Below are 22,924 nucleotides of genomic sequence, written 5' to 3' on the forward strand. Positions count from 1 at the left end.
ATCAGTACTGTCATCTTCATCTCAAAGATTTAGAACTGATGCTTGTGCATTGTCATGATTATGATCAGAAAAGTGAACAAGCACAATGGGAACCTCCCATCTGCTAATTCCACTGCCGTTGAAAAGGCAGAGTGACTCAGGCTTTTGCACATTTTACTCAGCCCTACAAAAAAAAAAAAAAAAAAAAAAAATAGCATTCAAATTGCCTCCAAAAGAAAAAAGCCTCATGTAGCCAATACCCTGCTTCCACCACATCTCTTGTGCTTTGTCCTTTCAGAAAAGATTTTAGTGTTTTTATACGAAATGCAGAAGAGGCCGAACACAAACAAACCACAGCTAGACCAAAGAAGCAGAATTGTAGCATTTCCTCAAGATTCTTAATTTCATTTCTAACACTTATTATTACTGGAAATGAGGAATTAATGACTATTCAATAATAGCAAGATGGCTGAGATTGCAGCAGAAGGAATGTACTGTTCTTTCCTGATGAGATATGGAACTACAGGTGCATAAACTCCAAGTGTAGATAAGGGTGCTGCACAACCTGTTTTCCATTCCTCCTGTCATTTAATTATCTGTCTCTTCATGCACATCATTAGTGTTTTTTCCTCCTAATAGAGCCAGCAGTGGGAATTTTCAAAAGGCAAAGGAATTCAGCTGAGGGAAGAGGAGAGGCAGCGCAGCCACTCACACTGTGGCTGGCCAGAATGAGGATGGAGTTTCAACTGCAGCAGCTGCCCTCTTATGGCTCAGCAGCTGTGGCATCAGCCCAGGGTTTAGTGGCACACAGCTAGGGACAATTAAAACACAAATTCTGCAGAAATTCATTCTACCAGTCCTTGTCTCTTGCCAGACCTTTACATTCATGTATAGTTAGTTGCTGCCTGGGGTTTAGCAGTCATCTAGAAAGCACTGGCAAGGAAAAAAAAATCCTCTTCACTGTAGCTTGCTTAGAATTGACACAGGAAAAAAGCAGCCTTGACAAGGAAGAATATTACAGAGTCAAGAGCCTTGCTGTTCTTCCAGATCTCTGCTGGTTTCAATGAAGGCATCAAAGGGACTTTCCTGCACAACTTACAAGTAGGACTATGTTACAAATATAAAGTTGTTTGGTTGCATTTGTATGTTAATGAAAACAGTATAAAGAAACAAACTTTAGCATATTTACAGTTTTTCTGTATTAACACTCTCAAAAAAAATTTTTCAGGGTTGCAGATTAATGAACATGCTTCTCTAGTTGGCTTCCCAGTGCTGCTGGTAGGCAAATGTACTTAAAAATTCAGGGTTCAGGTTGCCAAAAATTTGGCTTAATTTTCTCTCAAACTATGTTGAGTTCTTCTGTTTCTCATGTCTTGAAAGAAATCATTTTATAGGGGAAAGCATACTCCATGTACCTTACAACATGAAACTAAATCAATCACTAAAACTAAAACATCCATGAATGGAGAGTAAAGTTTTAATGGAAGCCAACATAATTCTACAGATACACATTACAGTAATAAAAAATGGGTGAGTAAAGAACTATGTTCATATCTTGTAGCCACATCACTTTCACAAGTGATCGTTTTTAAGATGGAATTAATATTAAGTCAAGGTTGCAGAAATACCATGGGGAAACTCCACGTTGTGCAAGCAGAATAATCGCTTCTGAGCAACCTTCCTTGCCCATAGCAGCAGTAGGAGCATCCACCTTCCTCCACTGGAACATCTAGTGGTGCTTTTGTGCTCACCTGCTGAAACCGCTGCCTCATTTCCAGTTGGAGTTTGAAACTCTTGGTACCATTTCTGTGTTAATAAGCAAATAGTTTCCTGGTATATTCTTATGGTAATTGTGTAATTATAATTAACATTCTTTGGATAAGGTTCATAATATAGAAAACTGTCTCAGAGAGATTTTTTTTCTTCTGGTCACCCATTTTAGTTTTTCAGTAAAGATAGATCAGAACTTAGGCATAACTCCAGCATCAGCCACAAGCACGGTAAATATCACCTGTCTACTAATCCTGAGTATTCCCCTTAAGTAAGGCATAGAGCTGACATAACTCCTTTGTACTGACAGTTTTGTTCTTTAAAACTGCTTCAGAATCAGGAATTTCTAGTATACGCTCTTTTTTTCTTTATGTGTGACCTTCAGCCTGTGTTCCTCCCTCTACAAACCGAATCTTCTGAAGTATCTTTCAAAAATAATTAAAAAATCAAGTAAACTCACACCTATACCAGCCTGCCACTGATAGCTGTTTGAAACCTGAACCAACTGTGACCCCATCTGATATGTGCTTCTCAGCATTTTAGTGTGATTAATTTTCTTATCTGAACAGAGTGCAGATATTGTACGTGACTTGCAGTTATTTTTATGAACCAAACTTTTAATCTAATTTTAAAACTGGTTTATAATTGCTAGATACATACTAAGTGATACTTAGGCTTGGAATAAACCCATACCTACTTTTACTGTCAGTGGTTAAAACAAAGAGCTCTCTCTAACAGCCAGCAAATATCAGTAATCAGACTCCTGGACAACTGTCTCATCCCCCAACACTTGCAGTTACCTCTCAGATATTAATTTCTGAAAAGAAAGAACAAATTGCCCACAATACTTGCAGTCTGTGCTTTGGTTTATTGGATGAACACTGTACCAGTCTTTACATACTTCTGCCCATCTGTGGCAAGTGATCTAGGCTGTGCCTATACAGATCCTCTCATCTAGTCCTTTTGTTAATGCATTAGCACAACATTCCTTTTTCTTGGTATTTTGAACACAGAATAAAATCTTTTCAGCTAGCATGTTTCACCCTAATTTATGGAGCGTCTTTCCTTGTTCCTAGAACAGCTCCTGCTTCTGGGAGGTGTAGAGGAGAAAAAAAACCCTCAGAGATATCCAGTTCATTCTTGTATGCAAAGGAAGGAGAGAGGAACAGGCAGACTTCAGTCCAATAAATTCCAGGTATTGTTTTCTGAATATTATGTTGGATATGAAGCAGCTTTATTCTGGCAAAACTAGTCATGATTCACAGGCACTACGTCCTAGTTTATTTTACAGATTATCATTCTGCCATACTTTAGCACAATGCTCTGCAGTGCCTGCCGAGCCCAGCATCAGTAAGTAACAACACAGAAATGTGCTCTGTGTCAGTGAAATTTGATAAGCTACAGTATGTAGTTCAAAGCCTTATCAGAATGCCATGTTCACCCTCTGTATTTGGTAAGCCACAGCAACTGGTGCAAATCACAAGTATGCCTAACTGCCCTAAGCAGTAACCTTCAGGTGACATATACTTTATCTTACAGATTGAGGAACTAGTAAATCTAATTTGCTTTGACTCTGCGGGTTCTGCTGTGATGCACAGAGGAGCAGTTCGGCAGTGAAAGCCAAGGCAGTTGTGTCTCTCCAAAGACTCTACGGGAAGGGAAGGAGGGACCCTCTCTTCAGACATCAGGCTTACAAGTGCTCACAGACCCCTGCACTGAAATTCAAGTGTCCCTGAAGTTGTCTGTAAGAAACTCGCTGTTCTGAAGCTGCAGGAAAGGAAATCTTTCCCCCGGAAGTATCCCCAGACTTACTAGCAAGGGCAGCTCTCTCTCTCTGCAGCAATTATGTTCTCTTTTCACAGATCCAAATTTTTCCCTAGGCAGGGGTCACCTGCCTAGCATATTAATATTGGCATGCCTTGCAAATATTGACACAAAAGTTTAGATTGCCATAGGTTTTACTTCACCCACTGCCCTACTCAGTCCATGTTCTCCCACTTGTAGCTCCAGTCATAGCTCAGGTGGGCCTGGGAGGAGTGCATTCTCTCCTCGTGGGATAAATGGACATGTGCTCAGGTGGACCGCTGCAAAGGCAGGATCTGAAAATCCTTCATGAAAATCATTCCCTTACACAAGAGAGATGGTGTTCAGATATTAATTCTCTGATCCTGGACAAAGGCTGTCATATTATGCTCATCCCTTTCTCAGAGCAGGTTGTAAAGCTTCAATATATTTTTTCAATATTTCCTTACTTGCTGGCTTCTCCTTAGGGCTGGGCACGTAACTTATGGCAGGTATCCCTCTCTGCCAGAAGTGCTCTTAGAAGATTAACAATAACTTGTTCACTGCTGTAGAGAGCATCTTTATCAACCACGGCTGCACCTGCTGAGAAATAGAATTGCTGAACCACCACACAACTCAGGATTCAAAATTATTACAATGCTTTCTGTGAGGTGTTTTTTGCTGCAAGAGACAATTTCTCTTGTTAGATAAACCAATATAATCAGGCAGGCAAATTAACATGCACACAGCCCTTCTTCTGCTCTGAAGGAGAAGCTACATCCTCAAAGCTAAGTACAGTTCGAAGAAGATTTTAACTTGATTTATGTTAATCTATGAAATGGTTTGAAGGAAAAGGTGACTTATACCTGTAAAGCAGAGATGGACACTAGAAAGACATAAGCCTGTGAGGTCGTTAGCTCCAAAAAAAAGAGAGACAAGTAGTTTAATCTTTACAGAGTAGATCTGTAAGGGGTAAACCAAGGCTGGGAAGTAGGCAGAAGCAGTATATACCACAACATGATCTTTCTTTTCAGTCTGTGGTTTTCAGTATGCAGTACAGTTATGAACTATACTTGCCACACTCTTCTGGTTCAGGTAAATACATTGAGGGTCATGAGAGAGGTGAAAGGAGCACTTCTCTGAAAAAGCTGAGAGTGTGACTGTAAGGAGGTGTTTGTTCTGTGCTGATTGCACAGCAGCAGCAATTTCATTTCTTCGAAATTCGTAGGCCAACACCCCCACTTCTACAAGAACACCAACCGTCCAACAAAATAGTACAGATACTGAACAATCACTGGAATAACATTCATTTAAGGAGCATGTTCTTCTAGGGTTACGCATCACGTTTTTGGGGAGCCCCTTAAATACAGTTTACTATATTACAAAAGCAAACCCTGTTTATGATATTTGGGCAGTTGTCACGTAGCACCAGTACTGGTGGGTGTATGGAAGAAATATGCAACCAAGACTGAATCACCATCTCTAGTGAAAGAAAAGATCCTTGCTGGGAAGGAATTGCCTCCTTCCCTCAAAGTGATCAATAGACAGTCCTAAAATTTTAACAGTTTCCATTTCTCTTAGGCACTTAAAATACCAAACATAACTTTAGAATTCATCTCTCATTTAACCTCCAGTGAAAATTTTGCTTTTTAACAGGTTTGCTGTTTTAAAAAAATCATTTTGGATCCTCAGTTGGTGTAAAACCACAGCTCACTAAAGTCTATGTGTAATATACTGGCTTTTATCCACCTTCGGCTTTGAAAAGTTTCCTTTGATAAAACTAGATCTACTTCCACTACGATTGGGTGTTTTAGCCCCTAATCTTTGTGAGTCATGTTTCTTCAAAGAAATAATCTTTCTGCTTGGACTAGGATAGGATTCAGATATAGCTATTAATATTGAAGTAAGTGCTATTTGAATAGCAAAGTGCCTTTCATCTGCAGACCTCAGACTTTTGGCCAGCTTCAAATCTGACTCTTGAGTTCAACAGAGTACGTTTAAGCTGCCTGCTGTGTCAGAGAGAAGACCACACACTGTTTTATCTTCTTCATGATGAGAACTAAAGTGCTCTAGAAGCCAAACAATCTCTCCAGACGGAGAGCATGGAGAACAAGGATGATCGATATAGGAAACCTGCTGGCCAGCTCAAGGACAGGAGGTCAGAACCTTTTTCCAGCAAATAAGTGTGGAGTGTTCATTCCTGCTCCTTTGAATGAGGCTGCCCATATCATGGAGGGCTTTCTAGTGAATCATAAAGTCTGCACTTGCTAACCTGCAGGCGTTTCTTCACTTCACTCAGGGTCTGGAACTTGAATCATCCAACATCTCAAAGATTATTTTGTAGTATGGAAAAGTTTTGCTTTGCAGTATTGAAAACCTCAACAGATAGCATGCAGCCTTACTTCAGTGAAAGTCCCTTGTGTCAGAGGCTGTACAAGTATGGAATTTTTAAGTCTGTGCTCAATAAGATTTTGTATCCATCCAAGATCTCTCCTTGGTAGGGAAAAAACACCTCCTTTCAGATTACTTAGGTCAAAAAGTCAGTCCAGTGGCTCTGTTGGACCTAGTACAAGCAACACTATGTTTCCAAGTCAGCGCTGTTCCTGAGAACCTCATTGGCAACTTGTTCTCACATGGAACTTAATGGAACGGAGCAAAGGACAGAGGTGGGTGCCAACAGCTTCAAGCACCGTTCAGCCCTCTGTGAACTCTGGACATACACGTGCACGACCATTCCCAAGAAATCAAAAACCACTGCCGCAAGAACATACTATAGTCAAGCATATGGTTTAGAAAGCTAAGCGAAAAGTTGGATACCATGTACATTTAAACAATCAAATGAAAAAGCCCTCCTGTGACAATAGGCCTGATATGCTAGTTCTTGTACTAGAGTGGTCTTTGAGCAATGAGTGAAGTTCAAAAAGCTCAATAATATAAATAATATGCAGATTTATGCACAACAGTCATAAATTTGCATCAGCTTGACAGGGATATAACTGTGAAAAAAATTCACAGTACTGGTTTTATGATTAGTGTGGGTGGAAGTGATACGCCTGAAGTCTCCTCCTGAGAGAGACAATGAATGCTGAGGTACTTCTTTCCAGCAAGACCTGATTATTAACTTCTTGTCAGTTTTGCATATCTCCAAGAAGAATAGTTTTTGGATTACATGGGAGGGTATGAAAACAAAACTGATAATATCCCTACATCTTTCTTTTAAATCAAGTTCCTGGTAATCAAGTTATCATCTTTTAATAAGGCCATTATGATCATGAAAAGCGACTGATGTCCTCTGAGTTTGTAGAGTACAACATCCAGGAAGAAAAAAAAAAAAAACCAAACCCAAACAACACAAAAACCAAAACAAAACAGATGACATACAGGAAGAGACAGCTAAGGAACTCCAAATGAAGTTAAAGAACTTCCGTTCTTTTTTTTTTTTTTAACATAGGCCTTGGCAGTAGCTCCAGACATTGCAGTTTCATTGTAGGAAGCATAGTACAAATCCATATAATGGGGGAGGACCTCTCCTGAAGCATGTTGAGCTTAAATGGGAGAGGCGGGATGTTATAGCAAGATGCCCAAAGAGAGAATTGAGAAGCAAAAAGTAGAAAAAGACAGTCACACTTTGTGTCCAGGGAAAGAAACCACAGATATCAATTCCAAGGGGGAGGTATTAAAATGCACTGGAAAATCTGTTCCCAAATCCTAGCTTGTGTGTATGATTAAATTCTCCATCATTAGCAGTGAGAAGTAAACTCTGCTGAACTGCTGATGGATGTGTCTTGTCACTGTGCTGCACTGACTGGTTTCAGCTGGTATCAAATATTTCTGTGATTTTTCAGGAGAAAAAAAAAGTCAAATATAGGAATACAATATATTTAAACTTATTTTTCTCACCATCTTTACAGAAGCAACAAGAACACAAAAACAAGGTGTGTTGGGAGAACATAAGGCTGGAGATACCAGCATAATCTAGGTGAACCTGCTTTAGTAGGTGGATTGGACTAGATGATCTCCAGAAGTCCCTTCCAACCCCAACCATTCTGTGATTTTGTGAATCCCATGATTAAGAACACCTCTCTCAGATTTCAGGGGCAGATGGGCCATCCTTTCTTTCATCTAAATGACACAAAAAGCTGCTTTTGCTGCAAGCCAAGCCTGAAGTTTCAGGGAGCCTGACAACTTCAAATGTGAGATCATCAACCTTTACTCTCCAACTCTGAAATATAGCCTGAAGCTCACTTTAGAGTCTCTTTGGACAGTGAAAGCTTTGTCTAGCCTGTGAAATACTCACTTGAAATTTCACTGCCCACTTGTGAGTTCGCCCCAGTCGGCAGCTGAATCCCACACACCTGCTCACTCACTCCCTCTCAGTGGAATATGAGAGAGAATAGAAAGGTTAAGAGTGAGAAAACTCATGGATTGAGATAAAGACAGTTTAAAGGGGAAAGCAAAAGATGTGAACACAAGTGAGGCAAAGTGAGGAATTCATTCACTACTGTCCATCAGCCATTTCCAAGAGAGAGGAACTTCATCACAACAGTTACTTGGGAATACAAACATCTTAACTCTGAATGTTTCCTCCTTCCTCCTTCTTTTCCCAGCTTTTATTGCTGAGTGTGACTTTATATGAGACAGAATGGTCTGTTGAGGTCAGCTGTCCCAGTTGTATCCCCTCTCAGCTTCTTGTGCAACTTGCTGGCAGGGCAGCGTGAAAAGTAGAAAAGGCCTTGACACTGTGAAAGTGCTGCTCAGCAATAGTTAAAACATCCTTGTTCTGGTCACAAATCCAAAACATAGCATCATATAAGCATCTATGAAGAAAAGTAATTCTATCCTAGACAAAACCAATATGCACGGGGAGGAGATCAGGGCAGTTAAACACATGTTCACCTGCTTTTTGTATCCAAAAAGACCATATTTCTGCCTGATTACTAAGTCAATCAGGAGTTACTTGGCCACAATAGTACTACTGGTGAACATAAGCTTGTTACTCTTAGGATATAGATATAGATTAAGTGGTTAGTTCACATACAGTCTGCAGGGTAATGTATCTATCAGTAAGAAGATACAGATGAAGCTCCTTGTGTTGGATTGCAAAAGCAGAGACTTTTCACTGTTCTCAAGACATCGTCAGACATCATGTGTATTCAGCAAGAGTTCAGCCAGTCACGGAATCCACTGAAGTGCTCTTGCATTGAGATGCAATGTGAACTTATTTTCCATACTTGTGTCTTTTAAGATACATATATATCTTTGTGAATAGTCTTTTCAAACCTTGCATTTGGTATTAGAAAAAAATGGAGGATTGTCCCAGTTTGGGGGCATTTGTAATCAGCAACTGAATTAAAAACTCAGGGTCACACACCATGTGATAGCAAGCAGATTACATTGCTATGCAACTGCTGAAGAAATGTTTAAATTCAAATCTTACCCTCCCAGAAGGGAAGAGTAATATTAGATTTACTTCTGGATGAGCCTCTTTTTTTTTCCGCTGCTGTTAAGGATGTCATAACACTTAAAAAGGAGGAAGGTATGTTGCACATCTTATGATTTTCCCATTCCAAAGGTGAGAGAGTGGTCAGGCATTGGAATGGCCTGCCCAGGGAGGTGGTGGACTCACCGACCATGGAGGTTTTTAAACTGAGATTGGACATGGCACTTAGTGCCATGATCTAGTAAATGGGCTGAAGTTGGACCAAGGGTTGGACTTGATGATCTCTGAGGTCTTTTCCAACCCAGTTGATTCTGTGATTCTGTGAAAGGAAATGCTTCTTATGTTGTGATGTGAATAAGAAGCTGCATTTCTGTTAAATCTTTATTACAGCAAAAGCATCTTTTTTGCCTACACCTCAATGCCAATTTTAACTCATGGATGTTTAAATCTGACAGTTTGGGTTCTTCAGCTAGTAGATTTATACATGTGTACACATACGGAGGCACGTCGCAAGAAGAGCCAGAGGCCACAAATGCATTGCAAAGAGCAAGTTTTATTTTAGTTACCTCTCTACTGGGGGATCTCTGAAGCCACACCTGAGCTCCCAGGCAGAGGTGACACCAGCGGGGACGCAGGCGCTGGTCAGTTCAGCCCTGCTGGAAGATCACTGGGCCTGCTGAGCTCGCCTGTATTTCATGGCTTCAGGCAGACGCAGTCTCCCGCTCTTTCTCACAACAAAGCAGGAATGTCAGACATAGTGATAAGGTGCCTAGATTTTCTCATAGGCCTATGTTATCTAACACAGAGGTTCTACTCAGCAAGCACACAAAGTCAGTAAAACAATTAGTGTGATGTATGTGCTTTTTCTACAGACAGGTGCAAGTCACTTGAGCGTATTTACATTTAACTAATGTTCTCACCAAATCTTCCGCTATATCCCCATACAATACACAAAGATTTTCTATCCAATTTAACAACAAACAGCAGTTGTCCACTCATCTTCTTGCTGAATATCTTCATTTATCAGTGAAGTTAATGGACAGTGTCTGGGTACTGCCTAACTAATAGCAAAGGCAGATTTACAAGTGTTAGCTGTCAGAAATAACTACAGGATACAACTGACATTAACAGAAAAAGTCTTAAAGATGTCAAAACCAGCTGATGAAAAAAGATTGTGTGTGTCCTGGCACTCAGCACTTTTTCATTCCTTCAGCCTTTTCTTGTCAGCATCCCATCTCCTTGTCCAAACAGATCTGTTCTGTACTTACCCTTTTCACTCTGGCAAAGGTTGTTAAAATTACAGCTGGGAAGGGAACATGAAAATCAGAAGGGATAGTAAGCTCCAGAAAAACCCTAATGGTTGAAGATCTTCCCAAAACTAAGCTTCACCTTGTAACTGAAGTTTCACTATGGAACAGTGTCCTGGTTTTGTTAAAAACAAGTTTCTCTTTTAGTGAATTTGCCTGTCAGCTAAAGCCTTCATGTTAGCTGCATTTTCCTGGAGAACCCAACACATGTTTTGGTTAAACCTAGCAATGGAATGCAAACTTATTGATAAGCACGGATGGACATCTCGCAAGAGGGGCAACGAGAAACTGATGACCGAGAGACTGACCAACGGTGTATAACATTCCATTCACGTGAATACTTCATATAAAAGTGGGAGATCACGAGGATCTCGTCCCTTTTCCCTTTTCCCTTTTCCCTTTTTTCCTCATGGCTGACATTAGGAGAGGACCTTGTTGGTCGTCCCTGCGAACTGAGGCCTAGTGAGTGACTGAATCCAGCTCCGGTTGGCTACAGAGTCTAATCCACGACTTTGGGTGCTGGCTCTACAGTTGCTGAGACTTACAAGATTGGTTTTGTATATTTTGTATTATTTTCTCTATTCTTATTAGTAGCATTAGTAAAACATCTTTAACTTTTCCAACTCTCTTCTCTCTGTCCTTCTTTCCTCCCGATCGCCTGTCCTGAGTGGGAAGGGGGGAGAGGGAGGGGCAAAAGGGGGAAGTGGGGGGGAGAGGAGGTTAACAATACATCTGCCAGGGTTTGATTGTCACCCCGCAATCCTAACCCTCGACAAACAGACTTCCTGAACAGTTAGCTCCAGGTCAGCAAGACCCAATAAAGACATTTTCAATAGTCCACACTACAGGGCAATGATAATTTTGGAAAAAATACCTTGTCTTGAAAGAGGACAGAAAAAAATAGCTAAAAGGAAACTTATTGCAGATGTCGCCCTTCAGAAGCAACCTACCAGAGTCTAGTTTTATCATGCTGCATAGCAGAAAAAAATATCAGCTTTAATGTAAGTACCAAGCTGGTGTTTCTTGAATAGAACTAATGGCAATACCAGCCCAGTAATTTATTTACCAGACGTTTCAGAAAGTGACTTGACCAGACAGTGGGGATAGGTGCACAGTATCAGTGACAATTCTTCAATGGCAGGTTGTAGCAACAAAGAGTAGCGCAAACAATCTTGACACATGTGCACTGTTACGTTAAGTACCTTACTGAGAGTGAGGACCATAAGAGGGACGTGTAGAGTAATTGGAGTAAATGTAAGACAGCTTTCCAGGAGGTGTAGCCACATGGCAGAATAAAGAGGTTTTGGATCTAGCCCCTTGCAGTGACAGAGGCAACAATCAGTGGTGGGCAGGCAGGACATACAAGATGCTCACCTCAGAATTCCAGGTCCTTTGAACAAATCACAGTTTCTTGACAGCAGCAATAAAATAATATATCCAAGAGTAGATTTGATGGGAAGATGGAATATATTACAGAAGCAAATCTTCCATCACTCAGCCCAAACACACCTCACCAGAAGCTACGGCTCTAGACTGTGTCCTGCCACTGCTCCAGCAGAACAAGGCTTACTGTGATCTTGGAGCACCTGCAGAGACTCCACTTTAGAAAATGATGTACACAGAGTCTGCTTTCTGAAAATACCATATACACAATCAGATCCCTGCACTTACCTGTAACAAAAGCTGAAACAAAGGCCCTGCACCCACCTTTCTCTGGGGTTCATGCAGTCGAGTATGTGTACATTCTGCAATGCTCTGTGGGATGAGAGCAGTCACTCACCACCAAAGAACTGAATTCGTTTTAAGAAGTCTGCACTTCCTAAATAATGGAAATGCTTGTAATCGTTAGGTTTTTTTCTTCCATGAGATAAAGCACTTAAATTATGCCATTCTAACAGTGTCTGTGGTAATTATACCTCAGCAGTGCAAAACAGATTATTTTCCAAAATGAGATAGTTTTTATTAAAAAGCAGTTTTGAGGTTTATTTTCAACAGCAGCCTAGACTTGAAAAATACCCACCATTCTTACAAAAGAAGCAAGGGACAAATCAGCAATTTGATTAAATTCTCTCATACCAAATATGTTTTTGCCCAACAGGAAGGGATGAGGGAGAAGACATTCATTTACTGCTTACGTTCATCAAAAGAGTTCCCCACAGGCCCAGATGACAATGGGAGAATATGAATTCAGGGCCTGTCCTTAGGCTCCTTGAAACCAAAGGAAAAAAGAAGGAAATGTTTTGCACCTTGGCCTCACCACTGGATTTCTGAAGGCATTAGAAAATTTCATGCTGGTTTCATTTTCTTTTTCAAACCCTTCTTAGAACATCCCATTCCCATCTCTAAACACCCTGGTGAACCTGTCAGCAAAGTAACACTCACCGTTCAAAACATTTACATTTAGCTCATCTCTTTTCTCTGGTTATTCAGCTTGGTATTTTATCAAGCAAGGCTCTGAGGCACTCTGAAACTGGGGGTTGTGTCAAGTTCATGTTTTCCTCAATACCTATTATTTCTCTATTATGCTGCTGTTCCTTCTCTTCAGTGAAGGCTGTTGGGGGAGGAAGAGAGAAGAAATAAGCTTTGCTACCCTTCACCTCCACCAACACAGGAAATCATCCCAAATTAGGAACAAGATAGTGGGCACTATTTTCAAGTCCACATTTTCATCAGCGACAGATACTGGAGAGCCCAAGTCAGCTTCAGATAAGTGCAGCTCTCACCCTTGTTTCATTCTAATTTTATCTCCCAGCCAGGCTGGGAAGTACATTCAGTCCCAGCACAGACATATATACAGTCAATTTTGTTACTCCAAAATGATTCACTATAATGATTCACTATAATCATTGTGCTCATCTGGAAATGAACTAGCTGATGATTCCATAAGATGCACGTGAAGACAGTCCCTCTCAAAAAGGCACTAAATGAGGGAACACCATGTCCCCTAAGGAGTCACCTGAATGCAGCTCTCCACGTCTAAGCCAGCACAGTCCCAGGACAGAAGCCACACTTGGACTGTTTTAAGGTCACAGGCTGGTCCCTGCTACCCTACAGTGACCTATTGGCCATGAGTGCTTTGATAAGCAGGACATGCTGGTGCTGTTTCTCCATGAGCAGAAGGGACTGAAGGTCTCCTGCATTTAAGGATGTTGCCCTGCTCACTAGTGGCTAATAGGTTCCTCACCCCAAAGGAGCAGCATTTTTCAAACTAAACAGTTTCACAAGTACTAGGACAGACACTATCACAGCATCAGCTAGAAGTATTTTTTCAAGTGCCTAGGGGTTCACATTCTAGTTGCTGGTGCCACTACTGCTAAAAGTATTTTCACCACTTTGCAATACACAGCCCTGGGTTGGAAAGAAGAGTTAATTTACTAAAACTTACAATCAGAAGTATCCTTTTGTTCCAAAAGGATGGATGACTAGTAGACATAGAAGCAGGCTAAGCCAATTGTACTTCAGTTTGCTTTTCAAGAGTCCAAAGCCAAAGCACCTGCTGAGGTACACAACACACAGGCTGCATCCATCTTTGGTCAGGCCTGTCCCTTTTTGAAAACAGAGCCAAAGAAGAAATATGGGCCAGCTTTATCTTCCGTCATAGAGAGCAATGAGTACAACAGCTGCTCTACAAAGCAGAAATAAGACAAGAAGCTTTGCTGAGCAGCAGCATCTTCTTTGTGCTAACAGAAGCAGAGTTTTTAACAAGCCTAGGGGAAAGGCCTTCTCTACAACAGGGCTGTTTTTGAGGACCCTCCTTCCAAGAGACTACCTGTCTTCCTTCCATTAAGAGCTTTGCCTGAGTCTTGGTTCCCAAGACTTTTTGTGTAAGTTCACTGACAGGTTGCAAATCCCACCCTGTGTGACTAGTGGACACAGAAGCAGGCTATGCCCATTGTACCCCACATGCTGTCAGAGGGTTCTTGCCTTCTTGGCATCCTGGCAAAGCTCCCCAGTAACTGTTAGGCAAGGAATGGCCAGCAGTTTTCCATTTTGTGAGGAACTAGTAGACTATTTCATGAAGGAAGTATGAGAAGACTGAAGCATCTTCATTAAATCAAGTACTCAACCTGGTTTTAAATCTGAGATCTGAGCAGGTCAGGACTGAAGATGAAAGGGGAATGTTCTGCTGATGTTGCAGCCTCACAAAAGATCAGCAAGGTCAGAAAATCTCATCAGCGCAGGAATAACCTTTGCTTCCTAGACTCAATGTGCATTGAGCTGAATGGGCATAGAGCCCCAGCCTAAACAACAAGGGGACTTTCTGGAGTTGCCAGATCAGCCACTTCCAATGTGTAACAAACAGGAAAGGAGAAACCTCTGTGCCTGAGCGATGGATTTTATCCTGCATGAGGCACACACTCGCCTGTCAAGCAGCACATACAAAGAGATGCTCCCAGATAACCCTCCTTCTCTGGGCCTTGGTCTATCAGCTCCTTTTTCTAGTGTTCAGGTTGTGTGACCATCCCAATACACAGTTAAGCATTGTTGCTCTGCTCAGAGTTACATTAACTCTTATCAGCTTTACCGAGAGGAGATTCTACTGCATTTAAAAATGTGTATAATCATTATTTCTTGAATAAAAATTCACTACCTTTGAGTTTCACTGTACACAGCTTAAAAGGACATAAATTCTGAACTTGCCTCACTCTCATACCCTCTCGAGTATGTAAAATTTATTTGCAAACACTGCCATTATACCAGTCTATTTGAAAGAGGAAATAAAAGCAAAACACGTTTCACGCAGGAAACTGGCTGAACTGCCAAAACAATACAACTGTGCATGGAATACAGACAAAAAATGTGTTCTGTGACTCTTTCTCTAGGTTTTTGCCCGCCTGAGAAATACTCTCGTCTTGTCAGTGTCCTGTTTTATTAACTGTGACATTCTTCTGTTGGCTTTATTCCCAATGAAGGGAATCTGAACTAGGTGTTGTTCCAAAACACCCATGGCACATTCCAGCTATTTTCTCTCTTATACTGAATAACACTTTCATTACTATGGTAACTATCCAGTTGTTACAGGATCAGGGTAGCAAATAACTTTTGGTAATTATTTCTTAATTTCCTCAAATCCAAAGGAACTCTTGTTTATACTGCCATATCTACATAAGTTTTGGGGAGCAAAGATATTCACTAATTACTGAATCTAGAAGAAAAAAAAAGCCCTGCAGCTGGCAAGAAACCCACATGCCATGCTGTCAAAGGGGTCTCTGCCACATGCAGAAGCCAGGCTGCATCGATTTTCCAGGTTCATGGCATAAACTTGGTTTCAGGGTTGGACTACAGAAACTAATCCTGAGAATCAAAGCCAGACGCATGAAAAAAGCTCTGGTGCATCCACCCTGCCCGTCAGATCGGGACACCTCATTGTCTTGCTCTGAGAGACCATTTGGCTTTCTAAAAGATTTAACTGTTTCAGTATAATCCAAGCTGTCCATCAGTCTTAGTTTGTGGCTTCCAGTTTAACAACTACATTTCAACGACACCACGAAACCAAGTGCTGACGCAGGACAGACAAAAGCAGAAGCTTTAAATCTGCTGCCCAATTTTGCTGAAGAACACATTGGGATATCAAAATAGAGTTCACAGTAGGTTCTCTCAGTGGTAACTGATGGGCTGGTGAAGCCGAAACAGGTGTCTTTGTAGTACTAGTTGTCATTAAAAGGTTAATAACTGATGAAAATATATTTCAAGCAGTTCAGTTATTTTTAATCATCCTTTCCTTGCAGTATACAAATTTCATTAATTTTTCTGCTACCCTGAAGAATAAAAAAAAAAGAATTTCTTATAGAAAAATAAGCAATTATGCACAGGGTACATGGGATTTCTTCACATCTGATGAAAAGAAAAAGGAGCTGTATTTGATTTTTCTTTGCTGTCACTTTGAAGTAGTCATAGTAACAATCAGGAAGAACCTACATAAAAGTTTGGCCTCTACTTACCAGTTTTGTTGCCAGATCTTTATTAGTTACAAATGTTTAAAAGATTATTTTCCAAAATAATTATTTTCTGGGCTGGGAAAAGCTCTTTAGTAGCTATAGATACACTGACATATTTTATTACAAAATTATTCCTGTTTTACTAAAAGAATGCCAGGGAACACTACACTGATTTAAGTGTTCATCAAGGTAAGTTCTGTCTTCATTATAAGGGCTTTTCAAGAGAGAGACTGGCAAATCTCCCCCTTACATAGGCAAGACACCATGTTCCTAAATCCTCACCATGTGCTAATTGGTTGTGGCTTTTTTTTTCTTTAATTTTAATAAGATATGGTTTGCTGGAGATGCACTTTCTTCTCTTAGACAAACTGAAATAAGCAAAAAAAAATGATGGCAATCAGGAGTATCCTTTATGTCTGAAATAGAAAGAGGAGACTTCAGGCTGAAATTTGAGACGGTCGACCTGAGTTTGAATGATTCTGTTTGCCAGTCACTCAGCCTAAGGGGAAAGGGAAGAGAGCAGCATGGAGCAGAGGAGAGCACTGCCGAGGGGAACGGTGAGCACAGTGTTAGTCACAGGGGACAGGCACACACAAGTCATCACCGCTGTGAAGCACATAAGCTACATTCATGTATATGAGGTGGCTGGAGCCTTTAAAGTGGAGGGAGTAGGTGCTGAGAGACATTTTGAGACAACAGCACTGATGAGGTAAACTAAGCTAGAGATTAGTCTCACTGAACGAAGTGATATATAAACAACAAGTCTGAAAAACAATTAATCCAAACAGCCTGTATGAGCAGAAACTGGAACATTAGTCGATACAGAATTCCCTTCCTCTCTTGTCCTTCTTCACTGATCATGCGCAGTTCTGCAGGACACCTTGTGAAGGACTCATCAAAGGTCCTGTTGAGCTGAGTTTTTAGAGAGGCAATGTTTCCAATAAAAGTAAACACTTTCAATCTAAGCTAAAGCTCAGAAAAAATCCTAAATGCTTTCAACATAGTGCTACTGTCCTGCAAAAAGAGGAGAGGCGAGGTAAACAATTTCCCCCTAAAAGGGGATTGACGCAACTCCAAAACCACAGTGGACTGCCTCTGCTCCCACACAGCACGTAAAGCCCTTACAGCAACTCTTGCTCACCTGAGCTGGGTTTAGCATATTAAGTGGATTCAGTCCTGTATGCGCAAGGAGACAAGAAAACCTACTACTGCAATTCCCCCGATTTTGTCACTTAGTATTAGGTAAACAGTATATGTTGTAAAACATTTCTCAAATTGTCCTTGTGAGAGTCTAGGAGATGAGCTCAAAAGGCAACCAAAATCTCATACATTCACGTTTAAAACAACCAATACTTTTGTTTAATGTGAATAAAAATTAAACACCTGATAAAGCCTTGGTAGCTGCTTGCCTCATCAACCAAGGGAAATGCAAGAACAAGCTGATTCCAGTTAGGGGGAAGACCAAAACTATACACCTAAAAATCCACTAGGTCCAGTCTTCTAGAGGGATGAGTGATTTTCTCAAATCAGAGCATATGCTCTGCAAACTGGCTCTCTGCAGAAGCTGGGATGCTGCATATATTCTCCAGTCTGCATCAGACTGTGAGACAAACCCTGCACTTCTCCTTACACAGATGATGACTCTTCAGTATATGCAAGAGAAGGTGCAAGGTTTGCAAAACCATTTTGGCAGGGTCCATCTTTACTCTATTCACAAAGCCCCAAGGTGGTGAAGTACCAGCCCTCAAGTATCCATATCCCCCACATTAAGGGCCTGAACGGAGTCAACGCAGCCTCCACAGAGCTGTGTTGTTTCCAGGGTGCAAGCTGGGGAGGCCTGGTTAAGTCCCTGGCTGTTTCTAAAGAAAAGGACAAAGCCACAACTCAGCATGTAAACTCTGAAGCTTTGCTGGCAACTTTTCTACCATTTGTGAAAAGAGCAACAGGGAAGTTATTAAATTATTTAACTTGATTCAGTTGTTTCAAAATATGTAGAAGAATCTTCGCATAGAGGTGCTACTACCCAGGAAATCTATTATTTAGGATTTCAGTATTCGGTATTCCTTAGAGGAAAATAATTTCACAGGATTTTCTGCACAGAAAAATAACATTGTTCATTTAGCAAGTGTACTGGAGAAGTCCTGCTAACAGACTTGTTTTTCCTAGGAGGAATGGTGTAGAATCTTGATGGTGCTCTAGATACATTTAAGATGGTTATTTGAACACTTTTTTGGACTTAGACCTGCTGCCATATAGAATTTACTGTGCTTTCATTCATCTTCTTGAATTGCTATGGGCTAGAGGGTAGGTGAAGACCACCTTACTCTACCTTAGACTCACAGTGTCTGTGGCATTTAGGAGCAAACAGTCTGAGCTATCAGAGGCACCAGATGGGCTTTTGAACAGTGGTTCAGCCTGCTGTGGAGATAAGGAGGTAGCTCTTCCTTAAGACACACATGGCATTGCTCAAGACGGTGGGCACTGAGGTGCTTAGCTGCACTTTGTGCCTCTTAGAGTTAGCTTTTCTGCCCCTGCATTCAGGTACCTGCCTTCAGGTTCCCAATTTGTAGAAGTCTTGCCCCAAAAATGTAAAACACAGTTACATTTTATGTATCCTCCTGCCAGCGGTCTAAGAGCATCTTTCATCATTTAGAGCATTAACAACTGTATGGACCATCAACATAGTAAAGATTTTTTTTTTTTCATTTTATAGTGCACAGGAGCCCCTAAATTATAACCTTTCTGGTCTTCATTTCCTTTCATCTCCCATACAACGGATGTTTAGAGCTGTCACTCACCTCTGAGCATGTGGTGGAGCAGGATCAGCCTGGCTTCTCTTGCATGCTTTTCCTTGACACAATCACCATTTGGGGTTTAGTTTTCACAGCTTTAACTGAAGAAGATGACTTCTCACTAAAATTGTCTCCCCTTCACTTTTTTTGGAGCTGATGCTCAGCACTTTGCTTTATGTTCTTCTACAGTGACCTCCATTTGATGGTGAGGGACATAGTTCAAAGCAGAGATCAGCAAGGCCAGAAGGGGAAGCAGGATGACCCCCTTTTCCCCACCCTGAGCTGGTCAATTGGTTTAGCAACTTTTTTAGATCTTTATTGGGAATGAGCCAGGCATTTCTTCTGATTTAGTGAGGAGAAAGCTCATATCATACTGTGTTTGAACAAACATAACTGGCTTTAAATATACACTGGCAAAAGCTTCTCTTGCATAACTAAGTCTACTCAATTGGAGCAACATGAAGTTGTTCCTCTGCCACATAATCTTGAGTCCCTCCCTCATTGCCACTTTCTGCCAGGTGGATATAGACATATCTGTGTACCTTCCTGCACAGGACTCAGGCTGCTTCTTTTTCCTTGCTTTTAAATTCACAATCTTCCTTGCCTCATCTCAGTGCATTTTAAATGGGCTCTTTATTTCAATGAGGAGAAAATACTTCCACGGGGACCTTGTTTTCTACCTGCAGATACAAATACAGATAGGATTGCCCAGCAAGTGCATTTCAGACAGAAACATTTGCAGGCTGATGACAAAACCAAGATATTCCTCTTTGACCTGCACAAGCCAAATCATCAGTAACAGAATCAATAAATCCCTTGGGATTTACAAAATATGCCAGGTGAGCACACTCCTCATCATTAAACACAGAAGAATATGCAAGCTGGGAGGAATATTCTACAGTTTTAAGGTTTAATACCATCATCTGCATCCTAGGGAGCCCTTCGCTCCCTTCTAGGGCATCTAGCATCAGCTCTTGGCAGATGCCAGATGCTTGGACTTAGCAGCTGGCACAGGTTTGGCACTTCTCTGCACCTATCAGAATTTCTTACCTGTGTTGCCACAGCGACTCAGCATGCAGTTTGTGTGAAGACAGTTCCCTGTTGCTATAGGAACAAAGCATCCTGGTCTATGCTGAAACTTCAGCTTGGGAAAATATGAAATTTGGTCAATAAAAGGAAAATGAAAGAATGAGAGACAGGCAGTTAACTAAGAGGTGAATCTGTATTGCATATGCATAGGACCGTATGGAAAGATAGCCAGGGAATATTTACTCTGTCCCAGGAATACATAAATTTGGTCTCTGACTACTATGTGAAATCACTGATCGCACATGCTAAGACAGATCTATAAGAACATTAATTGAGGGGTTTTTTTCCCCCAGTTATTGACAAATGTAGTATTTACAATATCTGCTCAAGAAGCTGAAATATGGCTCTGGGGTAAGAAGAGGGGTATTTTTTGTTTGTTTTAATCCAAATTTCTCCACATTTATGCTGCCAACCTAGGAAGATCACATAGCCTCTCCCTGAGCAGATTTATATACCTGTAAAAATGAAGTAAGATTATTTTTGCAAATGATTTTTTAAAAATGGGTATATTAATAGGACCATTTAAAAAAAGGAAAATTAGAAAACTGTTAATCCTTTAGTAGTATATTGAATCTTGAAAAAAAAAACACAAGAGAAATGTACCTTGAAGACAGTTTCAAAAAGAAATTTAAAAAAAAAAAAAGAAAACTTAAACTTCATTTCACAGTACTTTGCAAGTATTGTCACAGAACGACTCCGAAGAGATACATCCAGACTGCAGGTACACTTGGGAACATCTCTGCTTCAGTTCTAATCAGGTATTATTTTATATCACAAGTAATCAAAAACCTAAATGAGACAGAAGATTTAGTGACATATGCTGGAAAATCACCTCTGCACGTGGACGATGTCTGTACGTCCACTTGTTTATAGAGGTTCAGAAACAGGTTATGGATATTTTTGAAAAATTCGTGTCGAAGATAACAAAATACGGTGGGGAAGCTTGTAGATCACTCCATCTCACAGAGCAGGGGGCTGCCACATCCCTGCCTCCCTGATGCTCAGTCCTATTAAAAACAAAGATCAAACAAAAAACCCCAAAACAAAACAAAACAAAACAAAACTAAACTAAACTAAACTAAACTAAAATAAAATAAAACCAATTATTCACAAGTCCTTCATTGTGGGGTATGGGATCATTTCCAAATCCCAGCCACACACTTCGCCCTTCCCCTTGCATCAGCCTTGACATTCATCTCACTCCTCTTGGCAAGCTGAATGAACTCAAGGTGGTAAAGAACTTACCCAGAAGAAGAAAAGAGATGCAAAAGCAGGAGTTTAAGGAGCTGAAGGATGTCGTCAAGGCTTTTCACTGAGCAGAGCTGTCCCCAGCGTGCAGGAGAGGCCCTAGGGGATGGCACCCCCCCTTTCCCCAGCACCCAGCCACATGAGGAAACCCGGGCAGCAGTTCCACTGCTGCAGCTGCCACGGATTCCTGCTGATGGTCATCTTTGCTTTGACCTGCACGTTACCATTTATCCTTCACTGTTTCATCAAAGGAAAACTGTTTGGCTGAGCCCAGTGATCTCACTGACAAGGTTTTTGCCCCCTTATTTGTAATATGTGAGTATAGTTTCATATAAACTAATTCATTGCTTTCCAGCTATGCTATTTTATTATTACTACTGTCTCTGCAAGCTTCCACCTGTAATCTCTAATCACCCAGTCCTATTCTATTAGGATTTTCTTTTGTAGAAACCTGTCATCAGTATACACAAACAATACCTACATTATATGCCTTTGAGCGACAAGAAAATTACTTACTTTGTTAATTATTTTTTCAAGAAAATTCCTTAAAAAATCTCTACCTTCTATTAACTATTTCTACCTCTGAAACCATTAAATGATACAGTCTTAATCTGATCTGCAGGTATTAAAAGAGCGACACATTAAAAAAGCCAGACACAGCCACTGAACATCCATACAACTCAAAATCACAGGAATTCCTCCTTTTTATTAATATAATTTTTTTCTAAGTAGACTAGCTACCATACCATAAGGGACATTATGATGAAAACACATTGCGCTGGACACTTGAGTATCCATATTTACAAATTGTGTCCAGTAATCCAGAACTGTAAGCAAAGTTGCTTGTTATTTCTTTATGAAAGCATACATGTGGCTACACCACTCCAATGGCTGTATGCTTCAAGGGAAAAATCAGCTGCTGCTGCTGCTGTCATTACTGCAAAACAAGTCACGTGAATAGAGATGTGAACAATTTTGATAAACAGAGGAGGTATCTTCAGAATGTGATGGGTGGGTTATACTCTCTAAAAACAGAATCTGCATAAAACTGAACTATGGATTAACAGGAATTGTTACCATGAAAATTAAGTTTGCACATGCATTCACAGAATCCAAGGATAATTTGTGTGTGAAGCATCCTCAGGAAGCCTCTAGTCCAAACCAGGGTGCTCAGGGCTGTATCCAGTCAGCTCTTTAAAGCCCCCAAGGGCAGAGACCACACCAGACCTCCAGCAGGTTCTTCCAGCCAATGTTTCCGCACAATCCTATTCAAGAACAGTGCTGCAAGTGGCCTCACCTGGGGTACCATGTGGAGTTCTGGACAACACAGTATTAAAAAAGGTATTAAGCTACTGGAGAGCCTCCAGAAGAGGGCTATGAAGTTGGTGAAGGGTTTGGAGAGGAAGCTGTATGAGGAATAGCTAAAGTCACCTGGTTTGTTCAGCCTAGAAAGGACTAAGGGGAGACCTCATTGCATCTACAGCTTCCTCACAAGGGGAGAAGGAGGGGCAGGTGCTGATCTCTTTTCTTTAGTGATCAATGACAGAACCCAAGGGAATGGCAGGAAGGTGTGCCAGA

This window comes from Patagioenas fasciata, chromosome 3, assembly GCF_037038585.1.
Source record: "Patagioenas fasciata isolate bPatFas1 chromosome 3, bPatFas1.hap1, whole genome shotgun sequence".
NCBI classification, from domain to species: Eukaryota; Metazoa; Chordata; class Aves; order Columbiformes; family Columbidae; genus Patagioenas; species Patagioenas fasciata.